Below are 17,493 nucleotides of genomic sequence, written 5' to 3' on the forward strand. Positions count from 1 at the left end.
GGGTCTCCCGCTGCCCCTACAAGCCGGCCGAGTAGCCACCCTTGCATCCATCACGTCCCTTTCCCCCGGGCCGCCTCCTCTTTCGGGAAACGTCTAGGCCGCGCCTGGGAAGCCAGCTCCGAGGCCGCCGGGATGCCGCTGCCCTGTCGCCGCCGCCTTCTTCCAGGAGGAGGCGCGGCAGGGACGCAAGATGGCTGCGCAGGATGACACGGCCCGTCACGTGGCGGAGCCGTCGCTTTCCCTCCCTCCCTCTTTCCCTGCTTGCCTGCCTGCTCGCCCGGCCGACAGTCCCCTCCTCCTCCGCCTCCGTCCGAGACCCCACGGGCCGCCGCCGCCGCCGCGCGCTCCCCGTGTTGCTGGCGGGCGAGGAGGCGAGGCAGCCCCGTCCAAAGAAGCCTCCTCCATCCCGTCGCCAGCTAGCCCAGCCGGCGGAGAAGCGCCTGCTGCAGAGCCACAGCTGCTGCTGCTGCTGCTGCTGCACGCCGGGCACTGGCAACCGGGAGCCTCCGGAGGGAAAGCGGCCCACGGAAGAGGAAGGTAGGTGAGTGCCCGGTGGGTCCCCTCGGGAACCTCCCCCCCCGCCGCCGCCGCCCGCCTGCTAACCAGCGGCGCCAGCGGGAGCAACCGGGATTCCCAATATAGCTCTTGACGCGTCAGGGGAGCGCGGGCAGAGGGCCAGGTTTGGAGACATATGCGAACTGGTGGCTGGAGGGGGGGAGGCGGGAGCAGAGGCGAAACGCGCCGAAGTTGGGGGCGAGGGAGGCGCGAGTGTGGGGTTGGGATGTTTGCAAGAGTGGCCGGGGGAGGGGGCCGGGAGAGCGGGGGTCGACACTTGAGGAATTGCACTCCAGCTAGTCGCAGCAGCAAGAGCAGCAGCAGCAGTAGTAGTAGTAATAGTGGTGGTATTTTTTCGTGCTCCTATTAAGCATTCGCTCTGGTAGCAACGTCGGGGCGGCTGAGGGCGGCGGGGTTTCTGCTCGATCGAGGAGATGCGGCCGGGGCGGGGCGCGCGCTGGCGAGGAAAGGAGAGCAGCAACTCCGGCGGCCGAGGTCGAGGTGCGGCTGGTGTGTTACGTAGGACGGGGTTGCGGTTGTTGGCCAGGTGAGTTGCTACGATATGGGGGGGCGAGGAGGAGGGGGGAATTGAGGCGGAGGGGCCTCGTCGCCTCAGCCAGGAGCCGGTCGAGTCGAGAGCTGTTGTGTACACACGCCTTGCCGGTCTGAAGTGACCAGGTGAAGTATTTCGTGAGACCAGTTGCTGGGGAACGTGGACGGCAGAGAGTGCTGTTTTGCTTTCCGCCCCGCTTGTGGGTTTCCCTCACCTCCCCCAGGTATCAGCTGGCTTGGCCAACAGAAAGCTGGACTTAACTTGGTAGGCCTTTGGTCTGATCCTGCAAAGGCAGCTCTTAGGTTCTTAATACTATGACTGGAGGCAGTTACAGGGCCAGGGCTGTGTGTGTGTGTGTGTGTGTGAGAGAGAGAGAGAGAGAGAGAGAGGGGTGAGACAGCAGCTTTGTAGAAAGGCTGGGCCTATGAAGTCCCAGTGACTTAAATGGGTTTACGCTCAAGTGTGCATAGGATTACAGCCTGGGGTAAATATATAAGGCAGGAAGTAGGATGAGGTGGGGCTGGCGATTGTGGTTAAGAGTAGTAAGGTTTTAACTGTGTGTGTGAACAGGAGGCTACGGGATGTTTTGCAGTGAAAACTAGATAACACCTGTTGTTCCGTCAAACTGCTTTGTGTGCATTTATATCAGTGCACATGCACAGTGCGGCAATATTAGACACCATGCAGATGAGGGGCTTTGGGTGATGGCATAAAGCAGGGGTAAAACTAGGCTTTATTTCACCTGTGTCAAAGACTCAGTTTGGCTACCCCCCCATGTGCATTTGTGTACACACACACACACACACAAGCTGGGAGCCTCAATGGCACACCCCTCTGGAGACTTCACCCAGGGCAAAAAACCTGGCTACCTGCCCCTTAGCTACACCTCTGGCATAAAGCCATCATTTGAGTTCATACCTGATGTTGGCTTTGAACTAGTTGCTTAGGAAGCAGCTCTAATCCCACTTATGTAGAAGCAATCCCTGTCAATTCTTTTGAGTAGAAATTATTAGAGTTGTAGTCTTAGCATGCCATCTGAAGGTGTGCTAAGATTAAAATTAGAGTTTTCACCAAAGAGGAAATTGATTTGGAAAGAAGATTTGTGTACTATCTGAGGTTAATGTGAAGGTTGGAGAGGGGTGTGTTTGGGAAATATTGGACCTGGCTAGTGTGCTGTTTGTTAGTCTCTTTTAGCAGTGCTATCGATAGCAGTTCTTAGGAGAACATTTAAATACCCATATCACATGCCATGTTGCATGCACTGTTAGAATTGTCAAAGATCTTCTGTTGTTGTAAAGTATTTTTTTAATACTATACCTAGTTCTTGGTCACTGGAGGAGTGGAGCATAGACGAAAAGTTTAACTTCGCTTTTAGAAGGCAGGGTCAAAACTATATTTTAAAAAATGGTTTGCTGTGGCTGCCCAGAAGAGGAAGGAACCTTTCCCCCACAGTTTTGACTCTTTCAATTGGAGAGCATGACTAATTTTTAGGTCTGTGTGCTTTGCAGGCAGGAGCAGTTATGATTTCTTTCCCTTTCCTTTTCCTTTTCCTTTGCTCTCCAGCATCACATGTTTTGAAGGAAGGGAAGCTTCTTATTTTATCTTTCGTTCACACCCCACTCCACCAGCGCTGTAACCAGGAGAGACAGGGTTCCAGATTAAGGTTAGGGTATATCTAGATGCCCCTTCTGGCTCTTCCCCTCCCTAGCGTACCACTTTGCAGAGGGACAAGAACATGCTTTTGTACAGCTTAGCATGGATCTGTTCTTCCACCCCTCCCTCTTCTTCCTGAGCAAACAAAAAATTGGGACCAGTGCTAAACACAGCATGGTTAGCTCATGTTGGTGCTCTGTTTCTTTGGGGCCAGGTTGATAGGCAAGGAATGTGCTCCAGGCAGCTCTGTGTCTCCTCACCATCTCTAAAAACAGCAAGGAGGCACTTGTGCAGGTTGTAACAGGACACTTTGGCCCATGCCAGTTGCTTGGGAATACAGACTATATGTTTTGAGAGTGTAGGGAAGGAATTGAAGGCCCAACATGTCTCTTAGTGAGAAGAGTGGGAGGTGCTTCCATTGCTTGTGAGGCATCATCTCCTTGGATGGAGGGAAGCTTCAGACATGTAGCAAAGGACAGGAGCTTTTATCCGGGGATAGCCCTGCTGCAAGGACAGTGAATCCTTCAGGAGATCAGATCCACTTGCCCACAGAGATATTGGGCTGGCTTAATAAAGAGGTTATGAAAGAAACAGTTGCCGAATTTATTTCATGCCTGCCTAGGCACTGAGAGCATAGATCAAAGAGACAAAGGGAACATTCATTCCCCCCACCATCTTTCTCTTTTTCTTCATCAGCTCTTCCAGAAAGTGCTGCAGGGACATAACCTGTGGCTCAAACCCTGGTAAGGCAATCAATAATCTAAATCAAGGTTGTCCACCACACCTTTTTTGCAGGGGGAGGGTGTGTGTGTTGTTCTTCAGTCCTTGGCACTGTTGGCCCAGCTGTGGCCCATAGCGGTACACTCGTATCCTTGTCTCAATGGTAAGCTGATCAGGGTCTTTCCTACACCAAATCAACCAGGAATGTTCAGGTTATTTTTTTCATCATGAACCCATGCTCCTTCAGATAAGAATCACTGGAAGAGTTCTCTCAACCTTTAACATCAAATTCAACATCTTGAGTGACCATAAGCACTGCTCAAAAGAGAGAGGATTGGCCAATTCCAAGTTTTAACCATTAGACCATGGACTTTGCTTGCCTTCAGGGCTCCATGGCAGTCATCAACTTGCTGCCCTAGGGAGGTTCCATGCCAGATTGCTTCAGTGGCTTCTTCTGCCCTTCCAGACTTTGATAGCTGAGAAGTTGGTTGGTGTGTCCGTCTAGGGAACGCCGCTGGTAATCCACATACCTCCTGACTGGGATCTCTCCTTTTATGCAGAGGACCTTCATGGTATCTTCCTTCAAATCATTGGGTTCCATCCCACATGAGCTTATGTGGAAGTTTGTGTTCCTGGTGGCAGTTGCTTCCATGAGCAGATAGGGAAATTGTGGGTGCTATCAATCAGTCAGTCAGGAACAATGTGGCATCTATCCTGAACTGGGTTGCCTTGCATCCTGATCTCAGTTTCCTACCCAAGGTGAACTCCAGTTGTCACCCATCCCTGGGGCCTATATTGCTTGACTTCTCAAAGCTAGGAAAAAGCTAGGAAAAGAAAAAAGAAAAAAGAAAGCATAGGAAAAGAAAGGGCATAAACTGGATGTCCGGAGGGCAGTCTGGATCTATTTGTCACGTACCAAAGAGTTGAAATGCACAGAAACCCTATTTGTGTTTTACAAGGCAGAGGCCCAGGGCAAAGAAAGTGTCCAGAGGAACCATTAACTGGTTTGTCAGGGAATGTATAGCACTGGTGTACCTACCATTCTAAGTCTCAGCCTATTCTCTTAGGCACTGTGACCCATTCTATCTTAGCCAGCCGCTAAGCCCATTGCTTCATCTTTGGGAGACTCTACAAGGGAGACAAATATGTCCTTGATGAGGTGGCCTTTAGCAGGAGGGTCCTTCAGCAGGTTCTGTGACTGGAAGTTTTCCCACCTAGTCTTGGGGATACTTCTTCTGAAAAACTTTTCCTGTGTGTTCCAGTCCTCTGCTGACTGACAGTGGAAAGTTGAATTTACCATGAAGTGTTCTTCTGGAGCAGATAGCCCTGCCTTGTGAGTTCAGCCTGGAATATTATGAAGTGGGGAGAGATTTCTGTTTTGTATCTTCTGCACTTTGCAGTGTTCCTTTCACTATTCTATCTCAGATTTATTCTGGGTTCCTTGTTCTCTTCTAGCTACCTAGTTCTGGTTTGCCACTGCTCCAGAGTTGTCTGTGGGAGACACTGTTATTGCTAGGACCAAGTCTGTGTACTGGGGGACTGACCCCCTCCTCTTCTGGATGGTCACAGGAAGCTTAATACCGTTTTGACCTTGCCTTCTAGAAGTGGAGTTAATCCTTTCCTCTGTGCCCCACTCTCTGCTGACTAGAAGAATAATTAACAGTACAGTGGTACCTCGGGTTAAGTACTTAATTCGTTCCGGAGGTCTGTTCTTAACCTGAAACTATTCTTAACCTGAAGCACCACTTTAGCTAATGGGGCCTCCTGCTGCTGCCGCACCGCCAGAGCACGATTTCTGTACTCATCCTGAAGCAAAGTTCTTAACCTGAAGCACTATTTCTGGTTTGGCGGAGTCTGTAACCTGAAGCGTATGTAACCTGAAGCGTATGTAACCTGAGGTACCACTGTAAATACAGCTTTCCACAGAGTATAACAAAATCTTGGTCAGTTCTCCTGATCAGTAGGCAATGAGAGTTGGGGAACTTGTGTATTGCAATAAGGAGCTTGTTGATGCTATTACGTTGTGTAACAGTGAGATTTCGGCCTAGTTAGGAACCTGAAAAGAATTGTAGGAGGAGCTTGCATTTAATTGTTTTTGGCTTATCTTCCACTTGCTCTAGTATAAATGTAGCAGCTAACAAGCCTGTAATCCATAGCATCTCTTGTTAAGCCTGGGAAAAATTGCTGTATCGAGTCCTGATGAACTGTTGCCAATCAGCAAAGAAGGTAGTGACCTAGATGGGCCACTGGTCTGATCCAGTTATAAGGCAGTTTCCTATGTTTCCATGCATCTTGCATAGTAGGACTTCTGCCTAGCAGAAGGTTTGCTATGATGGTGGAAGCAGAGCATGCGGCTTACCTCAGTCCTCTGGGTCAAGTAGCACTCATTGAGCTAGCAACTATTTGTACACAATACAGAGCAGCTTAGTTGAGTTTCACATGTTAGCATTGGCAGTGATTTGCCTGCTTATAAAACCGGGTGGCCAGCTGCCCTTTATTTAAGGCTTTTCAAACTATTGAAACTTGATTGCTCACAGAAGAAAGTTTCTGCATGAACAGACTAGAAACTTTAACATTGCTACTTGTCCTAGATGCCATTGTACCATAAAGTCTCTCCACCCATCCCAAGTTAGTTCCAAATGTTGCACAGAGGAACTGCAGATGTGATGTACAAGTCACTTGTTCATCTGCTGTTGCAGCAGATAAAGTTGTGTTTAGAAGCTGTTGTCTTTGATTTGGAAACAATAATAAACATGATATTTAAACAATTCTTCTGGAGGGGTGGAGTTTTTGCTTTGAAAAGTGCTTCAAAGTAAAAGAATGTTAGGTCGGTCCTTTTTCTTCCCACACCCTCTTCTCTTTTGTAGTTGAGATTATTCCTGAGCTTACTGTATTCCAGCTGTGGCTTTGTATGAAATATTAATAATGGTTAATAACAGCTAAGTGAGATAATGCAATTTTCAGTTACAGAAGATGATCTGAAGAGCTGGCACGAGAGTTTTCACTGTGAACTCTGCACAGCAGGGAATTCAACTCATAATCAAGATTCTTACAACTTGACTATAATGAGGTTACCTGAAAGAGACTCCTGGCAATTTCAATGAACTGCACTTGCAAGTGTGCTAAGGACTGGAGTCTTATATCTTTATTCAGTACTCTGCTGCACATAGGTTTCTGCTTTAGCTTTGCCACACAAGATAATCAATATATCTGATAGTTTTATTTTGTTAATAGTTTGACATCTAAAAATAAGTTTGTGTTAGCTTAGCTTCCTCGCAAAATAAGTCGTAAACTTGGACTTGTGTGTTGTAGTTCATCAGTAGTTCCCTTTCTTCTTTAGGTTTTTGATATTTAACTTTGATTGCTAGGTCTGATTTAATGCTAAAAGATAACCTGGGAAATAGGTTATCTATAAGATTAAGGCCTGTCTCTGCTCAGAAGATACATTTTATACAAACATGTTTGTAAGCCATTTTAGAGACCTAGATAGCAGAAAGTATGATATAAATCTGTTCCATTAATAAATAATGCTGAACAGGAGAGCATATTATGGGGCAGGAGTAGGGAACCCCAAACTCTTCCAGTTGATGCTGGATGGAGTACAGCTCCTGTCATTATAGGGCTTTTATTTTCTTGAAGGGGTGATTTATTAAAAGAAGGTGGTATGGTCTATATGTTGTATACTAAGTATACTAAGATAGAAAACATATGCTCCTTACTTCTAAGTAACCTCCACTGGACATAGAGCTTACATTTGTGTAAGTATGCATAGGATCAGCCTGACAGTTAAGATCTGGCAGCTGTTTGAGGGAATGACACACAGCAGTGTTCACCTAAAGTAGTGCTTCAAATATTAATGCAGTCTTTCATAGTGATGTTTCTAGTACCTTCTCTGCCACTTCCTGCTTAACATGTGGGTTAATTTTGTTGTTGGCTTTAACATGTTATGCTGAAATTGCGAATGCTAGGTAGCTTGTTGTGGCTAAGATTGCAATACTAAGAACACTTTAACTTGGAAATAAGTCCTATAAATCAGGAATTTCTCTTATGGTTGGGCTGCAAAATACATCAACAAGTGTCTAGAGTGTGTCTCTAGCACGTTGTCATTAAAACTGAATAATGAGTACTTTCTTGATTGTTTTCTTTTTCTTTTTTTAAAAAAAGCAATATATGTAGACTGTATAGAAAGTTTTTCAGATAAATAGTACTACATATATTACAGCACTTTAAAATCCCCCCCTTTTTTTTAGTACTGCATAACCCTTTCTGCAAATTATTCATTTTTGTTACCTTTCATTTCTTGTCTCCTGTCTTCTGTGGTTATTTTCAGTAGATGTTGTAGATAGCAATGGTATCCATAAAGTATATATATATTCTGTATCTAAAGAAGAGGCTGGTTGCAATGATATTGAGGAGGGTGGGAATAAGAAAGCTTCTGTTTACTGTGCACTCAGACTTTTAAAATTGATACTAAAAGTAGTATCCTCTCTAATACTCTCGATGTGAACAATGGAAAGAATTCTGGCAGTGGTACTGTTTTGTAAAATGTTGCACAAGAGTTAGCAAAATGTGGAACATAGCACAAGCATGCATATTGACATGTACAAGGTGCTGCATGAGGTCTCGTGTTAGCTGATGATTGTGCAAAGAGATTGAAAAATGTCTTGTGCTTACAGAAGCGCTCCTGAATTTCAATTCTCTTTTCTCACCTGAGGGTTTTATATTAAGCCTACTATGAAGCAACTGACTTGGTTCCCATGCTATGATGATTCATGTGCTCTCATCAAATAACGTGAGGAAAGTTTGCTGATTCAAGTATGTGTGGTTTCACTGGCTGATGAGTCTCTACTAATATAAGCTTCATGCCTCATCCATAGTGATGCAATGCTGTCACTTGTCACAATGACTGCATTCAGATGGCACTTTCCCCCCATCTTCCTGATGTTTCCTTACCTGTTAATTTCCACATTTTATCTGAACTTTTACTATTTTTTGTTGGGAGCCACCCAGAGCGGAGTGGCTATGCAGCCCAGTCAGATGGGTGGCATATAAACAACAACAACAACAATTATTATTATTATTACTACTATTATTGCTATTATTATTATTATTACAACTTAAAAATCACTTTTGGTAATCCAGTAGAGTCTAGCAGAAATCTAGTGCTCATTTCATGTTATCCATTTTCGGATAAAAATAGTTAGCAATCCTGTTAGCTTGGAAAACCACAGAGATTTGCATTGTGCTTTTCCTCATGTTTACATGATTGCACCACTGCTGATGATGTGTTGAAATCTTGGGTGGTATCTTAGTATGCAGTTCTTTCCTTCTATATAAAAGTTAACACAACTTGGCAGTATATGGATAAAAAAAGCCACGGTTCCATAACACAGTAGGTACTGCAGTGTAAAATGAATGGTTGAAATTGGGACAGAAACACTAGCATTATCAGTAAAAATAAAGCAATAAACCCCACCTCTAGATCCTGGCTGGGTCTTGGGTTTCTGACAAAAATGAGTAGGCAGCCCACTTCTGTAGCATCAGTTTTGGAGGCTACTCTGGTCATTACTTCAGTGCTGTTGATTGTGGTAGTATGCTGGCATGACTACCCATGCATGTACATCTCATTTCTGAAAGACTGAAATGATCATGCATAGGGTTGAGCCATGAGTATGTGTGTTATGTGTAATAGCTATGTAATCAACTGAAGTTTGTGACAACCATCAGCAACAGACTTCTGCCTCTACAGCAGGGGTGCCCAAACTTTTTTCAAAAAGGGCCAGATTTGCTGAAGGGAACATGCATGAGGGCCAACCAAAATTGTTGAGCTTTTCTTTAGGATTTTACCCCAGGACATATGCTGCCACGGGGGCCGCATTAAACTGACTGGCGGACCGAATTAGGCCCCTGAAACGGACTTTGGACATGCCTGCTCTACAGTATTGTGCCCTTTTAGGTAGACTGTCTCACTTGCCGTCTCAGACTGCTCCTTACGTTCATGAAATTTTCTTGTATTGAACCTTTGACCTCCTACTGCTGACTTGGCATACTATTGTCAACTTCTGGTGCAATCTTCCATTTGCTTTAAAGTAATAACTCACCATGCTATTGAAGTTCCTCTTGCTCTGTCAAACCAGAAGAGACCTATTTATATACAGATTAGAACATAAGTATTGTGAAATGTTCTGCAGAACTACCACCAGTGTACTGAAAGGAATTGTAAAGATACATGCTTGGACTCTAGCCTAAGGAGGCTCAAAGCAATTAGTCAGACCTTTTCAAAGGTGCCACAGCATTTTTCAGTGTTTGGACTCTGCAATGTAGGTTGGAAATTAAGTATTTTTCTTCCTAATAGGGGCAATATGAATCTTTGAACTCTGTCTGTAGCACAGACCTATATTTCCTACAATTTTAAAAAAAATGTAATAAATTATTGTTCTGCAACATAAATGTTCTTTTTAATTCCAAAATGTAGCACAACAAGTGTTTATAACAGAATAATAATAAAAAATCCTATGGGGAAACCCATTGGGCATGTAAAACAATATTGCTTTCTTTGTGTCTGGAGAATACACTTTCTCGTCATAATAGAAAACAACATTTCAGGTGTCTAATTAAATGAAGTCTGGTTGTACTCCCTTGGTTTTCACATTTGGCATCTACTCATAACTATCCAAGTAAGAAAGGAATTGGTTTCAAAGTCAAAGGGTGGAATCCAGCATAGCATTAAGGAGAGCCATTCATCAGCATAAGGATTTCTGCTTGTGCAACAGAACTTAATCCTCTTCTCCTTCCCCATGCCCCTAAATCTATTCCAGGGGTTCCCTCAACCATCTGGAGAAGATTTGAGGTAGGTGCTGGACTCGTGTGGGTGGAGAAGAGGGTAGGAAAGGCCTGTTGCAGAAGTCAAAATCCTTGCACTGATGAGACTCGTTAGTGGAATATTGCCCAAAGGTCTACCAAAGGAAATACCACTGTTCATTTTTTACTTACAGGAGGTTCCGCTTAGTCACTTCAGCAGAGTACCACCTAAATGGGAAGTGAAACCCTGAGTTTTGTCAAGATAAAATGTCCAGCTTATGAAACGACAAATGGATTTTAGTACTTGGTAAACTTACAGTGATGTACAGGAAATGAAGTGAGTGATTCCTTGTCTGACACCAACATTCACCAGTCAGCACTGATATCTAGCCTTTCTATATCTCTTGAAGACACCAGACAAGTTTTCAGTTTAGAGAGGGAGCAAAAGGGTAACAGTGATAAAGGCTTTTTGGGAATTATTTGAGACTACAAAGAATGTAATGCGATTACAGGTTTAGTGGAATCCTCACAGCATAAACTATGTGTTCCTCTTTTTAGGCATATAATAAAAGGCAACTGCAACCTTGAAATGTATAGGTGGATAGAGATTGGGTAGTCAAGAAAAAGGAGGAAAGTTCTGGGATACTTTACAGACTTAATAATTTTATTGCTGCATTAGGTTTTATGGACCAGAGCACATTGGGTGGATTAACTATTTAGTTTTAAAAGTTGGTAGGTATTGAGGGATTGAGAAGAGGGAAAGTAATTTGACCTATTGTGGCAAACCAAAAAGGGCAAGATATGTCTTCATTAGGGTAGGAGACTAACAAGGCTGTTATTTGGGAACTATTAAAGACATTTGAGAAATATGTATTGCAAATCTGGTTATTAGTTGCTGCAGAACTACTCTGTCATTCTCTCTTACCTTTTGGCTTGAGTGAACTGCAATGTCTTGCCGTGAGAAGTGCAGTACACAGCTGTTTGGGCAATATAGCCCAATAATAACAAGGATACCATTCTGTACCTTAAACAAAGAAGCAGTTTTGCTATCAAATGAAAGCAAAAGTTGATAGGGAGTTTGATTTATAATGTGAGTCCCTGGAATGTGGCAGTGTTTCTTGTTCTGGGCAATACAGTTGCATTGCATTGCTTAAATAAATGCCATTCCATCTAGGCACAACATTTCTCTACGGGATAGAAAAGTTTCCCTTCCCCTTCCCCAAGATATTTAGGGGAAATGAGAACGTTGGACAGTTAGTCATGCAGCAGTTGTTCTCTGTATGCAATTCTGTAGAGAAATTCTGGTAATATTTCCAAATCTTTTTCTAGCATTTGGTACTTTGAGTTGTTAGCAGCTTCAAGTAATGGGGGACAGGAAGAAGGAGAACATCGTGTTATTTATTCAGATGAAACATGTATACGTGTGTTCACATTTTTTTCTCACATGAGCTGCATGCCTTCAACAGTTTCTTATGGGAGGTTTTGTTTGCCATGTCTCTCTTACCAGCTGATACTTCTGTTTAGCGAGTATGCCCAGGAGTCTTGTAATTGCTAACTCAAACATGTTTGGATGAGAGTGAGAAACAGCATACTTGACATTCCTTTTTGCCTTCTGAATATCAATCATACACCTCTTTTTCCTAACAGTGGATGCTGGAAATTTATTATTTGTGTATTTATCTCAAAGAGCGAGTTGGCAGTAAATCAGACCATTCAAAGTTGGGAGTTAACTCTTTGTAAGCAAAAACATGATCTCCACAGACTTGGCAGAGTGTCAGGCCTAATGAGCACTGCACCTCATTCCTGGTAGGTCTTATCCCATGAATCAGTTGCTGAGACCGAAAGTTCCTGCCTCCCCAGAGTTTTCTAAGTTCTCTCCTTTCCAGGGCTTTCCCCAAACAATCAGACACTTCACCTGCATGCAGCCTGTCGCTTCTCCGCCCGTTTCAGCCCCCTTCTGGTTCTGGCATATGGGGAGGAGGGGTGCTTGTTGGCATAGCAGGAGGGGGAGATACCCATGATTCTTCACCATCCTGACTCATTTCTGCCTCTTGCCCTCATTTCTCCTCCCACTCGCTGTCTTTGGCTTCCGCCTCTGATTCTGGACTTCTCTCTGCCATAGACTCTCCCAGCTCACTAAGCTGTGTTACATCTTCAGCTTCCAACACCTCCCTTTCCCAGTCTTCTCCCTCTTCTCCCTCTGACCAGTTGTTGTTGTCATCCTACCACTGCTCCCCTGGCTCTAAGCCTTCTTCCCTTGGTGGTTTCCCAGCTGGTTCTTCTCACTATTCCTCTGTGTCCAACCACTCAATGACAATTTATTACTTAAAACAATTATAGCCTCCCTTCCATAAAAGTCCAGGGCAACTTACAGTCAAAAAACAATAAGCAGTAGTATGAAATAACATTTTAAAAAAGCAACTCTCAGCTGAAGCTAAAATATTTACTGTTTTTGATAGTCTTATAAGTGGGGGAGGGGGAGAGAAAAAAGATTGAGAATTGAAGCAAGGGAGAAGTAGCTCCTTTCCAAGTTGTTTGAGAACTGGTACTAATATAGATGGTTAAACCACTTTCCTTTGGGCATTTTCCTGCTGAAAAATGTCTTACCAAGCTGCTTTTACATTTGCAAGGGAAGAGACTTTGCAGGAAGAGAATGGGCTCAGATCTGGGCACCACAGTTTAAGAAACATATTGACAAGCTAGAATGTGTGCAGAGGAGGGTGGCCAAGAAGATAAAGGGTCTGGAAACCAAGCCTTATGAGGAATGGTTGAGGGAGTTAGGTATGTTCAGCTTGTATAAGAGAAGACTGAGATGTGATATGATAGCCATCCTCAAATAACTGAAAGGCTGTCACATGGAAAATAAAGCAAGCTTGTTTTCTTCTGCTCCAGAGGGTAGGCTCCAAACCAGTGGATTCAAGTTACAAGGAAGGAGATTCGAACTGAACATTAGGAAGAACTTTGGTCAGTGAGAGCTATTCGACCGTGGAACAGATTATCTTGGAAGATGATGGACTCCCCATCATCAGAAGTTTTTAAACAGAGGTTGGATGGTCATCTGCCAGAGATTCTTTAGTAGTGATTTTTGCATTACAGAGGATTGGACTAGTTGACCCTTGGGGTTCCTTCCAAGTCTACAATACTGCCATTTTTTAAACTTATGGGGAACAGACAAGCTGCTTTCTTGGTGCAATTTTAGGACTGCATTATGTTTGGGGTGCCTTTTATATGTATCACAGCAGTGAATTCTTACATTGAAATTTTCAAACGTATGGGGAATTCATATGATTATTGCACTATATGGATTCACCCATGGATAAGTATTTTTTTCTCAGTGATTCTATTTTGCAGTACATTAAATATTTAGACAATGGAATACTTAGAAGTGTGCATGAGCACACTTATGGCTGTAGCCTGTGAAACTCTTCTTAAAAGAAATGGCAAGCATGTGTAAGGGCTAAGTAGCTGGAGCTGGGAACAGGCTTTGAATACTACTAGCATGTTGGGCATCAGCTACAACTATTTGTCATTCATATTGCACTTGTCAGAACAATTATGACTAAAAAGAGGTATACAAGATTGTAAATAAAATGTAACTATCACAGCAAGTTGAACTTAAAAGTTAATTAACAGCGCCTTTGCATGACTGTTCCAATCACACACAATTAGTATGCACTTCTTAGGTTTTTTTCCAACAGAAAGTAATTTACAGGTTCTGGAAATCTGATAATTAGCTCATTAATGGCCATCACACCCCTGTTTTTGCACTGTTTTTCTTTTATGTTTCATATTTGCAGCAGAATAACTAGCTTTAGTGTATTATGCACAACTTTAATACTTAGAACATCAGAAATAAGGTAGTCCATTGATGGGATTCTTATCATTTGGAAGTGAAACTGAAGACTAAAATGTGATGTGAAAACTTATTTTGAAGATATATTGGTTACAGCAGTTTCCCCCAACCTGGTGCCCTGAGGTGTTTTGGACTAAAACTCCTGACTTCCCTGACCATTGGCAGGCTGGCCGAGACTGGGAGTTTGAGGCCAACAGTATCTGAAGGACACCAGGTGAGGGAAGGCTGGTTTAAACTGCGATCTCCTCTAAACTGTGGGGTGAGAGCATGGGGTGAGAGCATTCGCAGAGCCTAACCCCTGAAAGCAGTGTTCGAAATTCATCAGGCACCAGGCGCATGCTGTATGTAGCTTGTCACTAAGTGAAGATGCCTGGGTGCCAGGATGGCACCTGATGTCTCCACCATCTGGAGGTGCATGCCTAGGAATCCTTGGATCTTGCCTGTTTTCCCAAACCAGCAACAGTAATTCTATCTGTAATATTTTATCTACACAATCAGAACAAATTTCAGGAACCAAAAATGCATATTGAAAAATACAACTTTCGAGCCATCTGGCCCCCAATAGCAACTAGGCATTCAATTTTGGTGGCCATAACCCTGTTTTAAGGAGCCATTTGGTGCCTAGCTTACATATCTGAGTTTCTAACACTGCCTGCAAATGTCCAGTTTATTATTCTCAGGCCTCAGGAATTGAAACTGATTCCACAGATCTGCAGGACCTGCCTCAACTGTGGTGTCCAGTTTGATACAGATGTCTGCAGCTTTGTTCTCGGTGCTTTTATAAATGCATCCCAGTGCACTTCAGAGTGATTAGCTGTTTCTCCCCCCTCAGATTGGGTTTAACCAGCCTGTTGAGCGAGAGCTGTTCTGAGGATGCAATAGAGGCAGATAAATAGACTTTCCACTCTGCCAACAGCACCACATGGTAGCTATGGTTATATGCTTTCACATATTCTCTGCTGTATTCACCCAAGACTTGTGCCACCTGTGCTCTAACCATCCAGCCCATTTCATCGCCTGGAATTCCTCAGAAGATCAATAAACTTTCTGGGTTTCCTGCAGCCGGAGAGGGTACTGGGGAGTGATCATGTCTCTCACAAATGCATTGTCTGCATTTCTCCATCTCCATCTACGGTCTTGTTGATCAGTTGTCTCGTTATGGTCCCTGGGGCTTTGCTATAAAACCATATTGAGCTGCTGCTTCCTCATGCTCGTTAGAAAGCAGATAATTGCTAATTCTAGTTTTGAAACTTAAACCAGCACGTAACAAGACAGGGTAAAGGTAAAGGGACCCCTGACCGTTAAGTCAGGTCGCGGACGACTCTGGGGCTGCGGCGCTCATCTCGCTTTATTGGCTGAGGGAGCCGTTTACCTTCCCGCCGGAGCAGTACCTATTTATCTACTTGCACTTTGACGTGCTTTAGAACTGCTAGCTTGGCAGGAGCAGGGACTGAGCAACGGGAGCTCACCTCGTTGCAGGGATTTGAACCGCCGACCTTCTGATTGGCAAGCCCTAGGCTCTGTGGTTTAGACTACAGCGCCACCCGTTTCCCCAACAAGACAGGGTACTTTTATTAAAAAGAAGAGTAGAATTGGCTCAAGGTCCAAGCCATGCACATGGCTAAACCTTCTCTTATGAACAAGATACTGAATGCTCGTAGACAAATCAGTAGGTTGACATATATAAAGTGGAGTTTTTCCCACCAGAATTAAAGGGCAGAAGACCTAAATTCAATTATATAATCTTACTCTTACATATTTTATTAAAAATAACCAATAGGTTTGTGCTTGTTACCAGGACTTTTTCTGATTGAATGGAATTTTGTCTGCTTTATAAAACTTTATTTTCATGTTTCTGTGTGTATGCCAGGCTGGGCAGCCAGGAGTGTTATCCTGCTCAAAAGACAAACAAATTTGCTTTGCCTATATTCAAGCATTTAGAGTTTAAGAAAATTGCCGTTGAGAGCTGGAGTGACAATGATTGTGTAAAGAATCTATCTTAGAATGTTACAGGTATAATATTCCTGATCTTGCCTTGTTGAGGAAGATAATGGTGACCCCATGTGTGATATATTAGAAGAGAATGTGTTGAACAAAACTACAGCAAAATAGAAGCAATATCTCTCTCAGGTTTTGTTATGACCTTGCAGGTGTGTGTTTCCAGAAAACAAGATAGTCAGTGTTGTAGACAATACGGGGAATAGATCCATAATGTGGAGCTTTTTTAGTTAGCTGGGACTTTTGTTGTCCTGTGTAGCAAGTTATTCTCTTGGCTTCACTCACCCTGTCCCATAGCAAGTACATTAGGTCCTGAAGGAAATGTCTATTGTTTGCTGAACACTTGATCTCTTCTAAGAATATTTTGGGCTGTTCTTGAACTTTTGTTTTGTTCTTCAGATAATAGAGCTATTTTTCTAGAACTGCTTCCTTTTCGTGCTATAAATGCAAACATGTTTTCACACAGATATCAAGCAAGAGACATCAAAGTTTAAAATTAGTTGGCAGTGTGTCCATTGATGGAGCAAGCAAGCGTAAATGATTTTGTTGACCGCCTCATTTATTAAGCAGGCAATATTTTTTTCACAGCACATTTTATAGATAAATGGAATACACACAAGACATATATGCACAACAATTTCTGCCCTCTTCTTTTGAAGGGAAAGGTTTGCATTCAGTGAAGCTTTTGTACACCTGGAGCGACAAATATGTATTGGAGTTGCTGGAATCAAAGCGTTTGACCTAAAACCCTCTTCCTTTTGGTTTGTAATTCAGAATTCAGTAAATGTACTAAGTTACAGAACAGTAGCTTGTTGATGCTGAGGAATTCTTTGTCTGCTACAAAATGTCCACTCAATCTTTGCCACAGCAGTCTTTTCTTTTGACACTTTCGTACACCGGACATACAAGAAGTGTCAAAATTATGTTTCCTGCCCCATTCCTGCTTTAGACCCTGAGTAGATATTAGCCTTACCCTATTATTAAAAGACGCCTGCTTCTTGGGAGAAAAGCAATGACAAACCTAGACAGCATCTTAAAAAGTAGAGACATCACCTTGCCAATAAAGGCCCGTATAGTTAAAGCTATGGTTTCCCCAGTAGTGATGTATGGAAGTGAGAGCTGGACCATAAAGAAGGCTGATCACTGAAGAATTTATGCTTTTGAATTATGGTGCTGGAGGAAACTCTTGAGAGTCCCATGGACTGCAAGAAGATCAAACCGATCCATTCTTAAAGAAATCAGCCCTGAGTGCTCAGTGGAAGGGAAGGACAGAACCTGAAGCTGAGGCTCCAATACTGTGGCCACTGCCTCCCACAGTTTGCTCAAACTCATGTTAGTAGCTTCAAGAACACTGACCAGC

The 17,493-nt window shown here is 43.5% G+C and overlaps 1 protein-coding gene across 10 annotated transcripts in view; it reads left to right on the forward strand.

The window, feature by feature from the left end:
* Window positions 1-268: 268 nt before the first annotated feature.
* SGMS1 (sphingomyelin synthase 1) overlaps window positions 269-17,493 on the forward strand; it is a 64,950-nt gene continuing 47,725 nt past the window's right edge. For 3 of the 10 annotated variants that reach the window (XM_081004580.1, XM_081004587.1, XM_081004586.1), the window contains exon 1: window positions 269-537. The gene's annotated coding sequence lies outside the window, so the exon portion shown is untranslated. Of the gene's footprint in view, window positions 542-782; window positions 1,103-1,160; window positions 1,234-1,308; window positions 1,332-17,493 lie in introns of those variants that run through there. The other 7 variants (XM_081004582.1, XM_081004588.1, XM_081004583.1 and 4 more) reach the window with 5 other exon arrangements.

Source organism: Podarcis pityusensis (assembly GCF_964106645.2).
Source record: "Podarcis pityusensis genome assembly, chromosome: 5".
Lineage (NCBI taxonomy): Eukaryota > Metazoa > Chordata > Lepidosauria > Squamata > Lacertidae > Podarcis > Podarcis pityusensis.